This window comes from Anolis carolinensis, chromosome 3, assembly GCF_035594765.1.
Source record: "Anolis carolinensis isolate JA03-04 chromosome 3, rAnoCar3.1.pri, whole genome shotgun sequence".
NCBI classification, from domain to species: domain Eukaryota; kingdom Metazoa; phylum Chordata; class Lepidosauria; order Squamata; family Dactyloidae; genus Anolis; species Anolis carolinensis.
The window spans coordinates 78,185,494-78,202,376 of NC_085843.1; the positions used below are offsets into that span (position 1 = coordinate 78,185,494).

The 16,883-nt window shown below is 43.0% G+C and overlaps 1 protein-coding gene across 1 annotated transcript in view; it reads left to right on the forward strand.

Annotated features, from left to right (window-relative positions):
* The first annotated feature begins 1,672 nt into the window (after nucleotides 1–1,672).
* The window catches only part of dyrk1a (dual specificity tyrosine phosphorylation regulated kinase 1A), a 139,314-nt gene continuing 124,103 nt past the window's right edge, over nucleotides 1,673–16,883 (forward strand). The window contains exon 1 of the mRNA XM_008107532.3: nucleotides 1,673–2,446. The gene's annotated coding sequence lies outside the window, so the exon portion shown is untranslated. The remainder of the gene's footprint in view (nucleotides 2,447–16,883) is intronic.

The following is a 16,883-nucleotide window of genomic DNA, read 5'->3' on the forward strand; positions in this document are numbered from 1 at the left end:
TGTTCCAAGAACATTCTCTCCTGATGTTTTGCCTGTATCTATGGCAGGCATTCTCAGAGGTTGTGAGGTCTGCTGGAAACTAGTCAAGTGGGTTTAATATATCTGTGGAATGTCCAAGGTGGGGGAAGGAACTCTTGTCTGCGGAAAGTGTGAATGTTGCAATTGACCACCTTGATTAGCATTGAAAAACCTTGCAACTTCACAAAGCCCAGCTGCTTCTTGCTCAGGGGAATCCTTTGTTAGGATTTAAAAAAACTCTAAAGTCCGGACAGTAAATAAAGAACAAAATTTACAAAACAGGACAATTCCAGACATGAAATAATTAGGGCCATTTAACATCTCCCAACAAAGGATTTCCCCAGGCAGGAAACAACAAAGCTTTCAAGCTGAAAGACTATTCAGTGTAAACTAAGGTGGCCAATTGAAACATTTACACCTGTCTCCAACAAACAAGAATTCTTTCTTCCACCCTGAACATCCACAGATATATAAACCACTACTAGTTTCCAAACAATTTCACAACCTCTGAGGATGCCTGCCATAGATGTGGGCGAAACGTTGGGAGGAAATGCTTCTAGAACATGGTCATACAAGCCCGGAAAACTCACAGCAACCCAAATCAACCCCTAGTCTACGGCTAGATTTATACTGCCAAATAATGCAGTATAGAACGCGCTTCAAACCGCATTACTTGGCAGCGAAGTTCCAGCTTGGGAGTTGTTATATATGGAGAAGTCCTGGGGCTGGGGCCAAGAAGGTGCCAGTGTAAGCAAGGAGGCTGCCTGCGCCGGCCCCTCCGGGCGCTTTCCTTGCCCTCCTCCTTCCCTGGGCGCTCGCGGGCGCCTGCATCACTCGTGGGAGCCTTTCCTCCGCCAGCAGCTGCCCCAAAGGCCCCCGGCGCTCATCCTAGAGCCGGTCGGGTTCGGTAAAGAGGCCTTGGCGCCACTGTTCCCAACCCGAAGAACACGGGAAGCGCTTCAGCACCAAGCCCGGCGGCACGCTGCCCGTCCTCTTGCTCCGGCCTTATTATATCCATCGGAGAGAGATTCTTCAGAAGCGACCGACCACAGCAGCCGGCAGAGATGGCTGGCAAATAGGTCTAGTTCCGGGAAGCCCTACAACTGGAAGATGAGTTGCAACTCCTCCGGGTTTAGGGACCACTCGTGAAGGGCAGGCGGCGGAGATGTGATAGGCCTGCAATCCCTTCTCCTCCTCCTCACCTTGAAGCGGGACTTCTCGGTCCCGTCCCCATGGCAACCCGCGAGAAGGCCCACCCCACGCCCAAGCCGCCTTTCGCAGGCAGGCAGGCAGGAGCGAAGGGTACCCCCAGCACCTCGTGCATGCGTGCGCGCGCTCCCTCGTTCGCTCCTCGGAATTTATAACAGGAACGAAGCACCAGTCACTATGGCGACCAAGCTCCGCCTCCTCCGACCCATTCCTCTCCTCCTCCCTTTCCTCGAGCGCGGATTCCCGCCCCGCAGGGGCGGAGCCCTGGCGGCGTGATTGACAGTTGTCATAGTAACAGGCTCTCCCGGCCGCCATTTTGTCAGTTGGGCCTTTTTTTAAAAAAGATTTTTTTTACAAAATTCCCCTTCTTCCCGCCCGAATGAGATAACTTGGGAGTGGGTTATAAATCCCCCCCGCGGGGGTTAATTATTATTTTGAGATAGTGGAGTAGTTTTTTTAAAAAAAAGCCCACTCGTCAGCACAGGCCGAAAGGAGCAAGCGAGGCGGCTGCGCGCGCACTCCCGCCCGCCCGCGTGAGTGAGTGTGTGTGTGACTGGAGCTTAGTTCCAGAGAAGCCGGCAGTAAGGAGGGAGGGGATAGAGAGAGGGAAGGAGGGAGGGAGGGGAGCCAGCGAGCGAGCGAGGAGTTTCCCGGGGGCTCGGTTCAAGCGCCGCGCTGTCCTCCTTCCTGCCTGCCTCGCTCGGCCTGGCCTCACAGCAGCCGTTGAAGCCTCCTCTGCCGCCACTACTACTACGACGCTGGGTCCGGGCCCAGGCTTGCCGTTCGCTGCGCAGGTTTGGAACGCGCGCCATTTTGTAAGCGAGAGGGAAGGCAGACTTGCCGGCCAGGAAACACCGCGGATCCGCCCGCCGGGCCGGGCTGGGCTAGGCCAGGCCGCCTTCCTTCCTTCCTCTTTCCTTCCTCCTCCCGCAAGAGGGAGGGAGCGGGGTCCGTGGTTGGCTCCGCTCCGGGGCCACGAAGGCCCCTGAAGAAGAAGGAGGAGGAGGAGGAGGAGAAGAAGACTACCGCAGGGATAAGACGTCTGAGGGCTGGGCCCTGGTTGAGACGGGGAATGAACTGAAGGCGCCTCCCGCCGCTGCTGCTGCTACTATCGCCGGGAAAGGAAGACTCGGTCCGGAGCAGCACCAGGAGGAGGAGGATTATTGCGGGCCCTGCGGACAGGATTCCGAGGAGGAGGCGGCCACCGCCCCAGACCCGGGTAAGTGAGAGTGAGGGAAGGAGAGAGTGGCGGGGCCTCCGCGGCGAAGAGAGGCAGGCTGAGGAGGGCCGCTGCCATCTTGAAGAGGAGGAGGCCGGCCTGGAGGAGTGGGAGGCAGCAGCAGCAGCACCGGCTTCCCTCGTTCGGAAGCCGTGAAGGTGACGGAGGCCTGGCTGAGAGGAATCCATGGCGCGTAGCTGGGCTACGAACGGTGGCCGTTCTTTTACTTGGGAATGGCGGGTAGAGGAAAAAAGTTGCCCCTGCAGCCTCCCTGGGCAGGTGGTCCTCCCTCTCTCCCTCCTTCTCCCCGCACCTGTTGTTGGGAGGTCCCTGCGCTTTTTGGGTGGTGTTGAAGTTCAGCCTGACCAGGAGAAGTGTTTCTGGGTAGCTGTGAGTTTTCCGGCTGTATGGCCATGTTCCAGAAGCATTCTCTCCTGACATTTCGCACACATCTATGGCAGGCATCCTCAGGTTGTGAGGTATATTGGAAAACTATGCATATAGGGTTTATTTATATCTCTGTGGAATGTTCAGGGTAGGGGAAAGAACTCTTGTCCGCTTGAGGCAAGTGTGAATGTTGCAGTTGGCCAGCTTGATTAGCCTTGAATAGCCTGGTAGCTTCAAGGCCTGGCTGTTGCAGCAGCCGTTTGGGTGGTGTGGAAGTTCAGGGTAACCAGAAGTGTTTCTGGCGACCGAGGGCCACGGCTGCATGTAGCTGTCCTATCTACTGTGCCACTCAGAGGGAAAATGCACCTGAATAAACAAAATAAATGACTGATTCACAATTTATAACTTAGGAGGGAATTATTTGGATTGATATTGTTAATTGAAGTTTTCTTTCTTAACTATCAGAGTCTCCTCTGGAGGATTTTGAGAATAGGCTGAATGGCCATCCATCCGGGTTGCTTTGATTGTGTGTTCCTGCATGGCAAGGGATGGACTGGATGGCCCCTGTGGTCTCTTCCAATTCTGATTCTTATGGGCAAAGAAGGAGGTTTTTTTGGTAGTTATTTCTGAAGTATGAGTTAAAATTACAGGAAACGAGATTCGACCTGAACATTAGGAAGAATTTCCTGATAGTAAGAGCTGTTCAGCAGTGGAACTCTCTTCCTCAGAATGTGGTGGAAGCTCCTTCAGAGGCTTTTAAACAGAGGCTGGATGGCCATCAGTTGGGGTACTTTGATCATCCTTTTCCTGCATGGCAGGGGGTTGAACTAGATGGCCATGGGGTCTCTTCCAACTCTTTGATTCTTATGGGCATAGAAGTAGGTAATTTTTTGGTAGTTATTTCTGAATTAGGAGTACAAATTACAGGAAAGGAGATTCTGCCTGAACATTAGGAAGAACTGAGTTGCTGTGAGCTTTCCGGGCTATATGGTCATGTTTCTGATGCATTCTCTCTGGACATTTCGCCCACATCTATGGCAGGCATCCTCAGAGGTTGTGTGGTCTGTTGGAAAACTATACAAGTGAGGCTTATATATCTGTGGAAGATCCAGCATGCAAGAAAGAATTCTTGTCTGCTTGAGGCAAGTGTGAATGGTATAAATGGCCAGCTTGATTAGCATTTAATGGCCTTGCAGATTCAGAGCTTGGCTGCTTCTTGCCTGGGGGAATTCTTTGTTGGGTGGTGTTAGCTGGCTCTGATTGCTTCATGCCTGGAATTCCCCTGTTTTCTGAAAGTTGTTCTTTATTTACTGTCCTGAATTTAGAGTTTTGTAATACTGGTAGCCAGATTTTGTTCATGTTTCATGGTTTCCGCCTTTATGCTGAAATTGTCCTCATGCCTGTGCATTTTAATGGCTTCTCTGTGTAATCTGACATGGTGGTTGTTAGAGTGGTCCAGCAATTTTGTGTTCTCAAACGCTCAAAAAAGAACTTCCTGATGGTAAGAGCTGTTCAGCAGTTCCTCAGAGTGTGGTGGAATCTCCTTCTTTGGAGGCTTTTAAACAGAAACTGGTTGGCAATCTGTCGAGGTACTTTGATTATGCATTTTCTGCATGGCAGGGGTTGAATGGCCCATGGGGTCTATTCCAACTTTTGTGATTTTATGATTCTATGAATTACTGTGTTGGACACTAAAGACTAAACCAGTGTTTTCTTTCCCTCCTTCAAGCCACATTGATTACTCTTGCTACTCTTTTGTCATCAGACCAGTTTTTTTCTTTATAGATATATACCAATGTTCAGCAAGCATGAACTGTTTAATTTGTTATCATCTCTATAGTAACATATAGGTACTTATTTTTTGTATATAAACATGTATTGAAGTCATTTTTGTGTGAATAATTGCAAGGTTTTCTTATTAGCAAGAGCTGAGGTCTCTTAGAATGCATTTCTAATACACGTGTCAAAGAAGTAAGTCCTATTAAAGTCAATACGTGGGATTGTGGTGCTGTTTTGATTAACTCCAAATATAGCCACCCACAATATCATTTTGGATAGTATAACAGAAATTTTGGAACTGTAATATAATTTTGGACAGCACAACAAAACATTAAGTAAAATGTGAATGTGAGAGTCTGGATAACTTCATATTTCTAATCAAGTACAGTAGAGTCTCACTTATCCAACATAAACGGGCCGGCAGAATGTTGGATAAGCGAATATGTTGGATAATAAGGAGGCATTAAGGAAAAGCCTATTAAACATCAAATTAGGTTATGATTTTACAAATTAAGCACCAAAACATCATGTTATACAACAGATTTGACAGAAAAAGTAGTTCACTACGCAGTAATGCTATGTAGTAATTACTGTATTTACGAATTTAGCACCAAAATATCATGATATATTGAAAACATTCACTACAAAAATGCGTTGGATAATCCAGAACGTTTGAGAAGCGAGTGTTGGATAAGTGAGACTCTACTGTACTGTGTATGTATGGTAAGAGAACTAATGTCATGTCAGAAAGATTAGTACTCAAGTGCTAGACACTTGTGTTAGTGGGTAGACTTACAAGATGGACCTAATGTCATGGAAAATATTGCTCTAGAACAGCAGTTTATGAATGATTAATTCTGGCAAATCAAGTTTTGAGATTGGATATAGTGTGTCTGCCTTGCTAGTTCAAAAAGGAGTCTAGGAAGTTTTTTCACAGATAAACCAATTCTGTAGCTCTCTTTAAATACAACAAAGGCACAATCTTTCTATCAGCCTAAATACCCTAAATATATTAAATCCTTTATGATTTTGGTTATTGTTAGTATTTGGGTAGGAGACTGCCAGTGTGTGCTTGGGTGGGAGACTGCTATAGTGTATATTTCTGAGGAAGGAACTGGCAAAACCATCTCTGATATTACTTGCCTAAGAAGTAATGCAATCAATGGGGTCCCCAACTCGACAGGGGACTTGGGAGTATGCATGCACTCAAGCTTTATGGAACAAAATCTTGGGCACTGTAGAATTTGAAACCTGAATGCTCACTATGGTAGTCTGCTTCTGAAAGTGTCATAGAAGTTTGGATTGTATTAAACATTACATGTTTTAAATACTGGACTAATGGCTTTAGCTTGAAAAATGTTCCACTTTTCATACCTAAACATAGTTCATAAAGTACTACAGTGTTCCCTCACTTATCACAGGGGTTAGGTTCCAGGACCACCCACAATAAGTGAAAATCCGCGAAGTAGGGACGCTATATTTATTTTAATATTTATACATTATTTTTAGTACTTATACATTATTTTAAGTCTTTATCAACCAGTCGTATGTTGATAAATCGCCTCCTTTTCCTACCATTGCCGCTTGGTCTCCTTTACTACCGCGAAGTAGTGAGAGAACACTGCACGTTAAATATGTCATTCATCCAATTGTATCAAATGAATTTATCTCCAATTTTCTAATACAAGGAAAGAATCTTTATTTCTGATTGATTGATTTATTGGCAAAAGCATGGGAGGAAATATTAAATGGATAGCACAATCCTATGTATTCTTATTCAGAAGTAATTTCTACTGATTTATTTGGTATTAATCCCAAGGTAAAAGGTAAAGGTTTCCCCTGACGTTAAGTCCAGTTGTGTCTGACTCTGGGGGTTGGTGCTCATCTCCATTTCTAAGCTGAAGAGCCGCCGTTGTCCGTGGACACCTCCAAGGTCATGTGGACGGCATGACTGCATGGAGGGGCGTTACCTTCCCGCCGGAGCGGTACCTATTGATCTACTCACATTTGCATGTTTTCGAACTGCTAGGTTGGCAGAAGCTGGAGCTAACAGCAGGCGCTCACTCCGATCCCCGGGTTTGAACCTGGGACCTTTCAGTCTGCAAGTTCAGCAGCTCAGCGCTTTAACACACTGAGCCACCTGAATATTCCAAAGTCATGGAATAATTGCAGCCACAGAGTATAAACTTTGGGCTATTTTATCCAAGTGTGCTTCTAATATTACTCTTCTATCTTATCAGCTAAACTAATTTGCAATTATTTCATGAAATATTGACAGTAATACATAAGAGGGCAACATGCATTGTTTAGCTTACTTGAGCTACCAAACCAAAGTTTTCAGTTATGAAGTGAATCCTCCCTCCAAAAAAGAAACATAGACAACTGTATCCATATAATGATTTGTGTATGTCAGGAGGATTTTTACTACATTTTGTTCCTTGTGGAAATTTGACTTAGGCCCCTTCCACACAGGCTTATAACCCAGAATATCAAGGCTTTAGGCTCCTTTCACACATCTGAATAAAACCCCAGATTATCTGCTTTGAACTGGAATATATGGCAGTGTGAACTCAGATAACCCAGTTCAAAGCAGATATGGGATTGTCTGCCTTGATATTCTGGGTTATATGGCTGTGTGGAAGGGCCCTTAGTTTTACTTGTTTTCATCACTAGTGTTTTACATAGAAAGGACTGTAAGATGAAAGTTAGAAAGTAGGTTGACATTTTGTGATGCCTGTCTACTTAATATGATTTTAGTTATAGAATCACAGCATGTCTAATATATTGTCACAGGGAGATTTTTAGAGTAAGACTTAACATTTTGTATTTTATATCATTAATTTAGGTTATTGTATATGAGATGGACCTAAATAAATAGTATGTACAGTTTACTATGTATCCAAATTCAAAAGATAGTTACATTCAGTCTGGGGATACTACGGTATGTCTCATATAGTTGTGATACTCTGCAGCCTTCGTTTTTATAAAGGCAAAGTGCACAATCCTGTGCATATTTATTCAAAAGTAAATGCAGATGTGATCAGAGGAGCTTTTTCTGTAGAATGTGTTTACAATTTGCAATGAATATATCCCCTTATAAACATTACACAAGTACATTAAGAGAAGTAACTACACTTCAGAAGAGATTTTATCAAACTGATTGAAGACAGTGTGAGTAAAGTTTTTTAAATATATGAGAATTACTTGTCTTGTATTTGTACCCATAATTTTGAATTTAGTGCTAAAGAAAAGTTTGATTTTTGTTTCATTTTGACCATGTTTACATATGGTAATGAAAGAAAAAGAGTAATTATGCAGAAATTAACTTTTATCTAATTTTGGGAACAACTGTTATTTGCCTGATATGTGAAAGCAGGATTGTTTTCTCTTATCCACAGTAGACTATCTATCAGTGGTTGTGATAAAGTGCAGAATTTTTAATTCAGTGAATTATAACAATTGTATACATGCCTACTCAGAAGTCTGTTGCATTGAATATGGTAGCTCCCTGTTCAGTAGGCTTTTTCTTAAGTGGGTATAATTACAGCTTTAAGATTAAAGCCAATTGTTAATCACAGTTCAAGTAAATCTACTGAATTCAGGGAAGTACAAGCTGCATTGATCGAGTATACTTCACTTTGGACTAACAACTTGATTTATATGTAAAACACTGACTATTTTATTTTGGAGATGTGTATACTGACTAAAAACAAAGCTGTAAGTTTAGTTTTGTTTCACTAAATCTTTGAAGGGCTAGTAAACTTCTTGCAAAGTATTAAATTGAATTTCTGGAGTGCTTTGGAGCATGAATAATGTTTATTAATAGAGAGTCTGACTGTATTTGCAGGAACAGGTTCAAAAGAGTTCCCAATCTTTTTAATTGTTTACCTAGAATACTGCAGGTAATCTATACTATTTATTCCTAGACATGCTATAAGATGGAAAACGTTTGCTATATACTGCATTTAGTGTTACTTTCGCAGTTAGTTTTGCCATATTCCAGCATGAATTTTTCATTTAGTAACAATTTTATATACAATCTTGATTCTACTGAAATTTTTGATAACTTTGGAAAATTCCATTTAGATCAACTACATTAGTTTCCACTAATTTTTAATGTTCTTTTGGTTATGCTGTAGACAGAGTTAATGAGTAATAATAATAATAATAATAATAATTAATAAAACTTTATTTATACCCCGCCACCATCTCCCCAATGGGGACTCGGGGCGGCTGACATGGGGCCATGCCCAGAGCAATACAACATAATAAAATATAAAAACAACATATCATAGCACCATTTAAAATACAATAAATAATAATAAACAGAACATCAAGAAATCAAAAAACAATAAAGCAAGGGCAGGCCGCGTGAACACAGAGATAAAACCCGGAGTGAGAGGGACCGAGGAGTACTCCACTATGGGCAGGGACATTTGGAAGGGGTAATCTAGAGGATAGATGTTCGGAGGGGAGTAATACAGAGATATATAACAGAAATTACTCACCGAAAGCACAGCGGAAGAGCCATGTTTTCAATTCTTTCCTAAAAGCTAACAGAGTGGGAGCTTGCCTAATTTCAGTAGGTAGTGAGTTCCACAGTCGGGGGGCCACAGCAGAGAAGGCCCTCTCCCTTGTACTTACAAGGCGAGCCTGGGATATAGGCAATGGTGATAACAGGGCCTCCCCGGATGATCGCAAAGAACGGGCAGGTTTATGGAAGGAGATACGGTCACGGAGGTAGGTGGGTCCCAAACCGTTCAGGGCTTTATAGATGATGGTCTGCACCTTGAATTGGGACCGGAAGATGAACGGCAGCCAGTGGAGCTCCTTAAACAAGGGAGTGGATCTCTCCCTGTAATTTGCCCCTGTTATTAATCTGGCAGCCGAGCGTTGGACCAATTGTAATTTCCGGGCCGTCTTCAAGGGAAGCCCCACGTAGAGCGCATTACAGTAGTCCAGTCTAGAGGTAACTAAGGCATGCACCACCGTGGTCAAGTCAGACTTCACGAGGTATGGTCGCAGTTGGCGCACAAGTTTGAGTTGTGCAAAGGCCCTCCCGGCCACCGCCGACACCTGTGCTTCAAGCGTCAGCGCTGAATCCAGGAGGACCCCCAAACTGGGGACCTGTGGTTTCAGGGGGAGTGCAACCTCATCCAGCACAGGTTGCCACCCAATACCCCGATCTGCCGCACGACTGACCAGGAGGGCCTCTGTCTTGTCGGGATTGATTCTCAGCTTGTTCCTCCTCATCCAGTCCGCCACAGCGACCAGGCACTGGTTCAGCATCCGAGGGGCTTCCTTGGAATCAGATGGGAACGAGTAGTGGATTTGCGTGTTATCTGCGTAGAGATGGCAACGCCCTCCAAAACTCCGGATGACCTCTCCCAGCGGTTTCATGTAGATGTTAAATAGCATGGGGGATAAGATAGACCCCTGCGGAACCCCACAGGTCAATGGCCAGGGGTCCGGGCAGGTGTCCCCCAGCTTCACCATCTGGGAACGGCCCTTCAGGAAGGACTGGAGCCACTGCAAAACTGTGCCACCGAGCCCCATCCCAGAGAGCCTCCCCAGAAGGATACCATGGTTGATGGTATCGAAAGCCGCTGAGATATCCAGGAGAACCAGCAGGGTCACACTCCCCCTGTCCAGCTCCCTGCGGAGGTCATCCACCAAGGCGACCAAAGCCGTCTCGGTACTGTGCCCAGGCCTGAAGCCAGACTGCGAGCAGTCCAGAAAATCGGAGAGCAACTATGAGGGCCAGAGTGAACTGCCACATCCTGAGCCCTGCCAGCTTGCAACAACCAGGGTATAAAGATGTTGTGTGTTTAAAGTTAAGCCTCTCTGAAAGTAATGAGGTCTAGCTATGCAAAGTTGGTTTAGCAATCGGGCTGAGATCAGGCTTGACTTCAAGTTGCAGTCTTCTGTGCATGTATGTGGAGTAAGTCTGGTTAAAATTCAGTGACTTATATTTTTGAGTAGAAATATGTGATTTCATTGTAATTTTTATTTGTTTTTAATTGATTCCTGATTCTTTGGTGTACTTGTTTGGAATCAAGTGTGTGACTGGGCATGCTTATTTGAAAGGAAGCTTCATTGAACTCTGTGACAACTGCGTGAACCTTGATTGGATTTTTTTTTACTCTAGAACAATTCTTCTCAACCTGGGGGTCGCGACCCCTAAGGGGCTTGATCGGAAATTCGAGAGGGGTTGTGGCACCACCTCCTTAGGCCCTGCCGCTTCCTCCCCAAAACGGCTGCCAGGCTAAAAGGCCAGGCCCCATGCGCTATCCACAGGGCTCCAAAAAGGCCCTAAGAGGTCTAGGCCTTCAGAGAAAGTGGTAAAAGGCAAGCCCGCTACATTGCAGAGCGCACCAGCACCACTCTTAATGGCAGTTGATGATATTGCACATAACGAGGCCTCCATGCTCGCCCCGAGAGGGCCACATGCACAGCCGCTGGGAGATGCAAGAGTGCAGCTGCCAGGAGGGTGGTCATGGTGAGAGAACGGTGTGCCATTGTTAAGTGTGGTTGGTAGGCAGAGGGGCAGAGGCCTCATGAGCAATCAGTTCTGTGGTGCCTGGGCCTCCAGGCAGTGGGAGAGAACCCATGCCGGAGTGCGTCCCTCTCCCACTGTCAGCAAGTGCACTGGGGAAGAGGGCCGGTACTGTAGTGCTTGAGAGTGCACGGCCAGAAGCTGGCACCAGTGTGCTCCCTGCCTTGAGGGGCAATCCGGGGACTCCGATGCCACAGCTGCACTCGGTGGCGTTTTGCCGTTCTCCCAGTGTGGCTGTCCTCGTGCCTTTCCTGGTGGCTGTAACTGCAACCCTCGGGGCCGGCAAGGAGACCTCTACCAGCAGATAAGCTTCCAGGCAGTGGGAGAGAGCCCAGTGATCTGTGAATGTCAGAGCCAAAGCAATTGAAGATACTGCAAATCTCATCATCTGTTGCACATCCTCTCCCAAATCTCTCCAGTATTTTCTGTTGGTCATGGGAGTTCTGTATGCCAAGTTGGGTTCAATTCCATTGTTGATGGAATTCAGAATGCCCTTAGATGGCAGGTGAACTGTAAATCCACGTAACTGCAACCCCCAAATGTAAATGTCTATTTTCTCCAAACTCCATCAGTGTTCAAATTTGGGCATATTGAATATTTGTGCCAAGTTTGGTCCAGATCCGTAGTCGTTTGGGTTCACAGTGCTCTCCAGATGTAGGTGAATTACATCTCCTGTAACTCACTGTCAATTCCTCCCAACTCCCTTCAGTATTTTTGTTGGTCATGGGTGTTCTGTGTGCCAACCTGTGGTCCAGGTCTGTAATTCGTGGGGGTTTCAGTGGTCTGTGGAAGTCAGAGCTGAATCGGTTGAAGGCATTGCAAATCCCACTATCTGTTGTCTATACATATTGTTTTTGTGATTAATCACTATGGTTTAATTATGTTGAATTTGTAACAATGAAAATACATTCTTCATATCAGATATTTACATTACAATTCATAACAGTAGCAAAATTACAGTTATGAAGTAACAACAAAATATGGTTACCCCCAAGGGGGTCACCACAACATGAGGAACTATATTTAGGGGTCATGGCATTAGAAAGGTTGAGAATCACTACTCTAGAATCCTAAACTATATCTTTACACAGCATAGAACTAATGTCTGGAGCTTATTGTTATAGGATACAGTGATCATCACTACTTTAACTACTTTAACTGATATGGAGTTATGGAGTTGTGTGTACTTAGCGACCATGATAATTGAATGGAAAGTTCAGAGGGAATATGCCACTGAAAACTAGTTAAAGGTTGGATTGCCCTTAATCATGTTTACTTAGTTGAAGTATCTGGCGACTGCTGTGGAAGAGGGGTACTGAAATAGAGGGACTTTTGATCTGTTACAGCACAATTGCCCTTGAGTGTTGGTAACTGTTGAAAATAGAATCATAGAATCATAGAATAGTAGAGTTGGAAGAAACCTCATGGGCCATTCAGTCCAACCCCCTGCCAAGAAGCAGAAAATCTCATTCAAAGCACCCCCAACAGATGGCCATCCAGCCTCTGTTTAAAAGCCTCCAAAGAAGGAGCCTCCACCACAGTCCGGGGAAGAGAGTTCCACTGCCGAACAGCCCTCACTGTGAGGAAGTTCTTCCTAATGTTCAGGTGGAATCTCCTTTCCTGTAGTTTGAAGCCATTGTTCCGTGTCCTAGACTGCAGGGCAGCAGAAAACAAGCTTGCTCCCTCCTCCCTATGACTTCCTATGACTAGTTTTAAAGGAGCATATTGTGAAGTGTATTTTTGATCAGATTATAATGATACTAAATTCATAAAAATTCTCAGAAACTTTAGGTTGACTGGTAAAAATTGATTGCTAGGTCCACGAGTTTCTCATGGGGCAAATCTACACTGACTACTTCCTTCAGTTTCAAGAAATGTTAAAGAAAGCGGTTATCTTGTGTGGGTGATTATATAGGAAATCCTGGATCCATCTTGAGGTAGGGATAGTGATTGCACATATTGCAGAAACTGGCTTTAAGTTGGTTCCAGGATCTGCAGGATCTGGGGCTTGACAGCAGCAGAGAATGTGTTGTTTTTACTTTCTGCTCCAGAAAGCACATGTGCACATCAGTGGAGCACTTTGGGTGTCTACATAGCAATTCACATTCTGTGGAGCCAATTTCGCTCTATAATGTGGTTTACACTGGAACACAGTGATGCATATTAAGGGCTTTCTTTCAGACTTTCTCCTGACTTTGCTTATGTTATTTTAGTCCTTGATGCACAGTGCATCATACTGTTACAGATGTGCTATCTAGTTGCTTCAGTTTGAAACTAGCTTCAAATTGCATTTAAATGGTCAGTGTAAACGGGCTTCTGGTTTCTATCCCATCACAAGCATCCATTTAGCTATCCTTTTCCTTGCTTCAGTTTTACTTTGCATCTCTTCAGTTTGGTTTTCAGAGCATTTCCCTAACACAGTTGGATGCAATGTTTTACTTATTCACCCTCCCTATATTCCAGAATACCAAGGCAGAAAATCCCACAATATTTGCTTTGAACTGGGTTATCTGAATCCACACTGCCATATATTCAAGTTTAAAGCAGATAATGTGGGATTTTCTGCCTTGATATTCTGGGATGTCGGGCTGTGTGGAAGGACCCTGAGATATTGGCTAGGGATAATAAAGTAAGAGGGGGAGTGTCAGGTTGTAGCTGATCTAGAAGACATTAATTCATTCTTCAGTGGTGGATGGAGCAGGTGAAAACATTCTTCTGTAGTAGACAAATCCAGGTATTAAGTGCTTCTATAGTTACTTTGTCTAAGCGTAGTATTTAATAACTAGCTGTGCCCTGCCATGCGTTGCTGTGGCGAAGTATGGTGGTATATATTACAGTAGAATCTCACTTATCCAACATTCGCTTATCCAATGTTCTGGATTATCCAACGCAGTCTGCCTTTTAGTAGTAAATGTTTTTGTAGTCAGTGTTTTAAATTCATTGTGATATTTTGGTGGTAAATTTGTAAATACAGTAATTACTACATAATATTACTGTTCATGGAACTACTTTTTCTGTCAAATTTGTTGTATAACATGATGTTTTGGTGCTTAATTTGTATCATGATTACTTAATTTGATGTTTAATCGGCTTTTCCCGAATCCCTTCTTATTATCCAACATATTCACGTATCCAACGTTCCGCCGGGGTGTTTATGTTGGATAAGTGAGACTGTACTGTATATTTATAATCTTAGATTATCTGTTTAGAACTGGATTATATGAGGCCCCTTCTACACAGCTGTATAAAATGCACACTGAAATAGATTATATGGCAGTGTGGAGTCAAGATAATCCAGTTCAAAGCAGATAATATATGATTCTAAATGGGTTATATGGCTGTGTGGAAGGGTCTTGAGTGTACACTGCCATATAATCCAGTTAAAATATGATAATCTGTATTTTATAGGCAGTGTGGAAGAGGCCTAAGTGAGGCCTAACTCTGCTTGTCCCCTGAGCTGAGTGGGTTGCTAGGAGACCAAGTGGGTGGAGCTTAGCCTTCTAACTGACAGCAATTGGATAAAAACAATTATTCCTCTCCCTCTAATTAGGACTTTATTTTTCTTTTCTTTTTGTTGTATGAATGTAGAGGCATTGAGGGGTTGTGCTGCCAAGTTTAGTGTTTCTGGGCTGTGTAGTTTTGTGGTTTTGTCCTAGGCCGAAATTTCATTACCCTTTTATATATATAGATGATGATGAGTCATGTTTTATATAAAATTATATTAATTTACCTGCAACAGTAACATAGGTTGTAAAATTTACTCTTATGTATTTAATCATTTCCAGCATGTATATATCACTATCATTAAAATAAACATGGTTAACAATAAAACGTATAGTAGAATAGAGTTTAAAGAGATAAAATGTTTAAACAATGAAATAAATAAATGAATAATATAAACAATAAACAAAGCAATTAAAAACAGGACAAATAGGGTAAATAATTAATGATCAGAAAAAATGTTTTTGAAAAAATTGAGTTTATAAACTGCATCTCAGCTAATTGGATTGTGCAACTTTCCTCACTAACTATTGAGTATTGAAACTCATAGTTAGTAAAAAATAATAATGTAATTCATTGTCATCCACTCATACTCCCCTTTTAGACTTGTCAAAGGAGAGAAGAATGATCTGATTCTTTGCGAAGTTGTTTATTTTTGTTAAAGTTACGTGTATTGAGTTAGTTAAATAATGGGAACAAACTGTTGACTAGAGAGACAGTCTGTTGTTGGTTCTCAAGTGGCACTCCAGAAAGGTGTGGAGGGAAGACTATGTTGGATCAAGGAAAGACTTGTAACGTCAGTTGGTGAAGCAGAGAATAGGCAGGTGCATAATGTATGTGAATGGTATGCAGTAGGTGTTTTTTTAACAGACATAAGCCTTGTTCTTACAGGATTTGTGAAACCTATATCTGGGCTATTCACTTCAAATTACAGCAGTAATTCCAATGATAGAAAGAACCTCTGTATGAAATAATTATCTGAGTAGAAAGCTTAACTGACTGGATGAAGGCTGGAGTATTGATCTTTCTGAATATCTAGGCCCTCCTCATATGTAACTTACATGGAAGTCTTCCTAGGTATAAAAAAAATAATGCTGTGCTGCTAATGTTGTACAATTGAGCTGGCCTGACCTCCCAGCATCCATGTATTGGATGTGAATGTCTGGACTTGGAAATGATTTTATCTGAGAATGTCAACATTCAGTACAAATTATCCATTGTAAGTAATTGTATTTCTGCAAGTTGTCATATTGAACACGAATGTGTAATAGAATAATGCTGTGGGCATTGTTCTAATTTTGGAGCCTATGTTCATGTGTAATTTCTGTGTTTGATTAACCTGTTCAGGAAAGTTCAGTGATTCACCTGATATACTTGGTTGGATAGTTATCTGAAAAAGGAGTTTGTTTTGTTTTAAGAAGGATGGTAACATAGCGTACAAGGAAAACAGGATGGTGTATTTTGACTTCATATCTAACAGTAGAAGCTTTTATATGTTAGCAAATTGCCATAGTTTGTGCATACTATTACACAGTTTTATGTGCCAAAGAAATGGTAGTTATTTTGTATTATTCTGTCTTATGGTAATATAAATCAAATAATTTTGGTATGGAATAGGGGAAATGCCTCACATAAATCCAGTCGTATTTATGGTGAAAGCATTTAGCTATGTCTTCTATCTCGTGTTTGTTTCTTCCTCTTAAAAATATTGACTTTATTAGCCATTTACAGTGGCTAAAAATAAGCAACTGAGATTTTTAATGTTGCTGTGGTCCTTGCAGATATTTTGATCATTGTGGTTTAATAGCATGCAAAAGATCTTTTTTCCAATCCTTCTTTATGAAGTTGACTTAAACCTACAGAAAAGTATAAAGTTAAGATTAAAAGGTAAGCAATTAAAGTTAAAATTTAAACACCTGAGTGCCATTTTGACAGAAATACAAGCTAAAAAATTAATAACTAAACCATTAAAGGTCAAAGGTTAACAAATTCAAAATAGCTCCTAAATGACAGATTCCTTTTTATTCATAGAATCATAGAATCATAGAATAGTAGAGTTGGAAGAGACCTCATGGGCCATCCAGTCCAACCCCCTGCTAAGAAGCAGGAAATCGCTTTCAAAGCACCCCCGACAGATGGCCATCCAGCCTCTGCTTAAAAGCCTCCAAAGAAGGAGCCTCCACCACGGCCCGGGGGAGAGAGTTCCACTGTCGA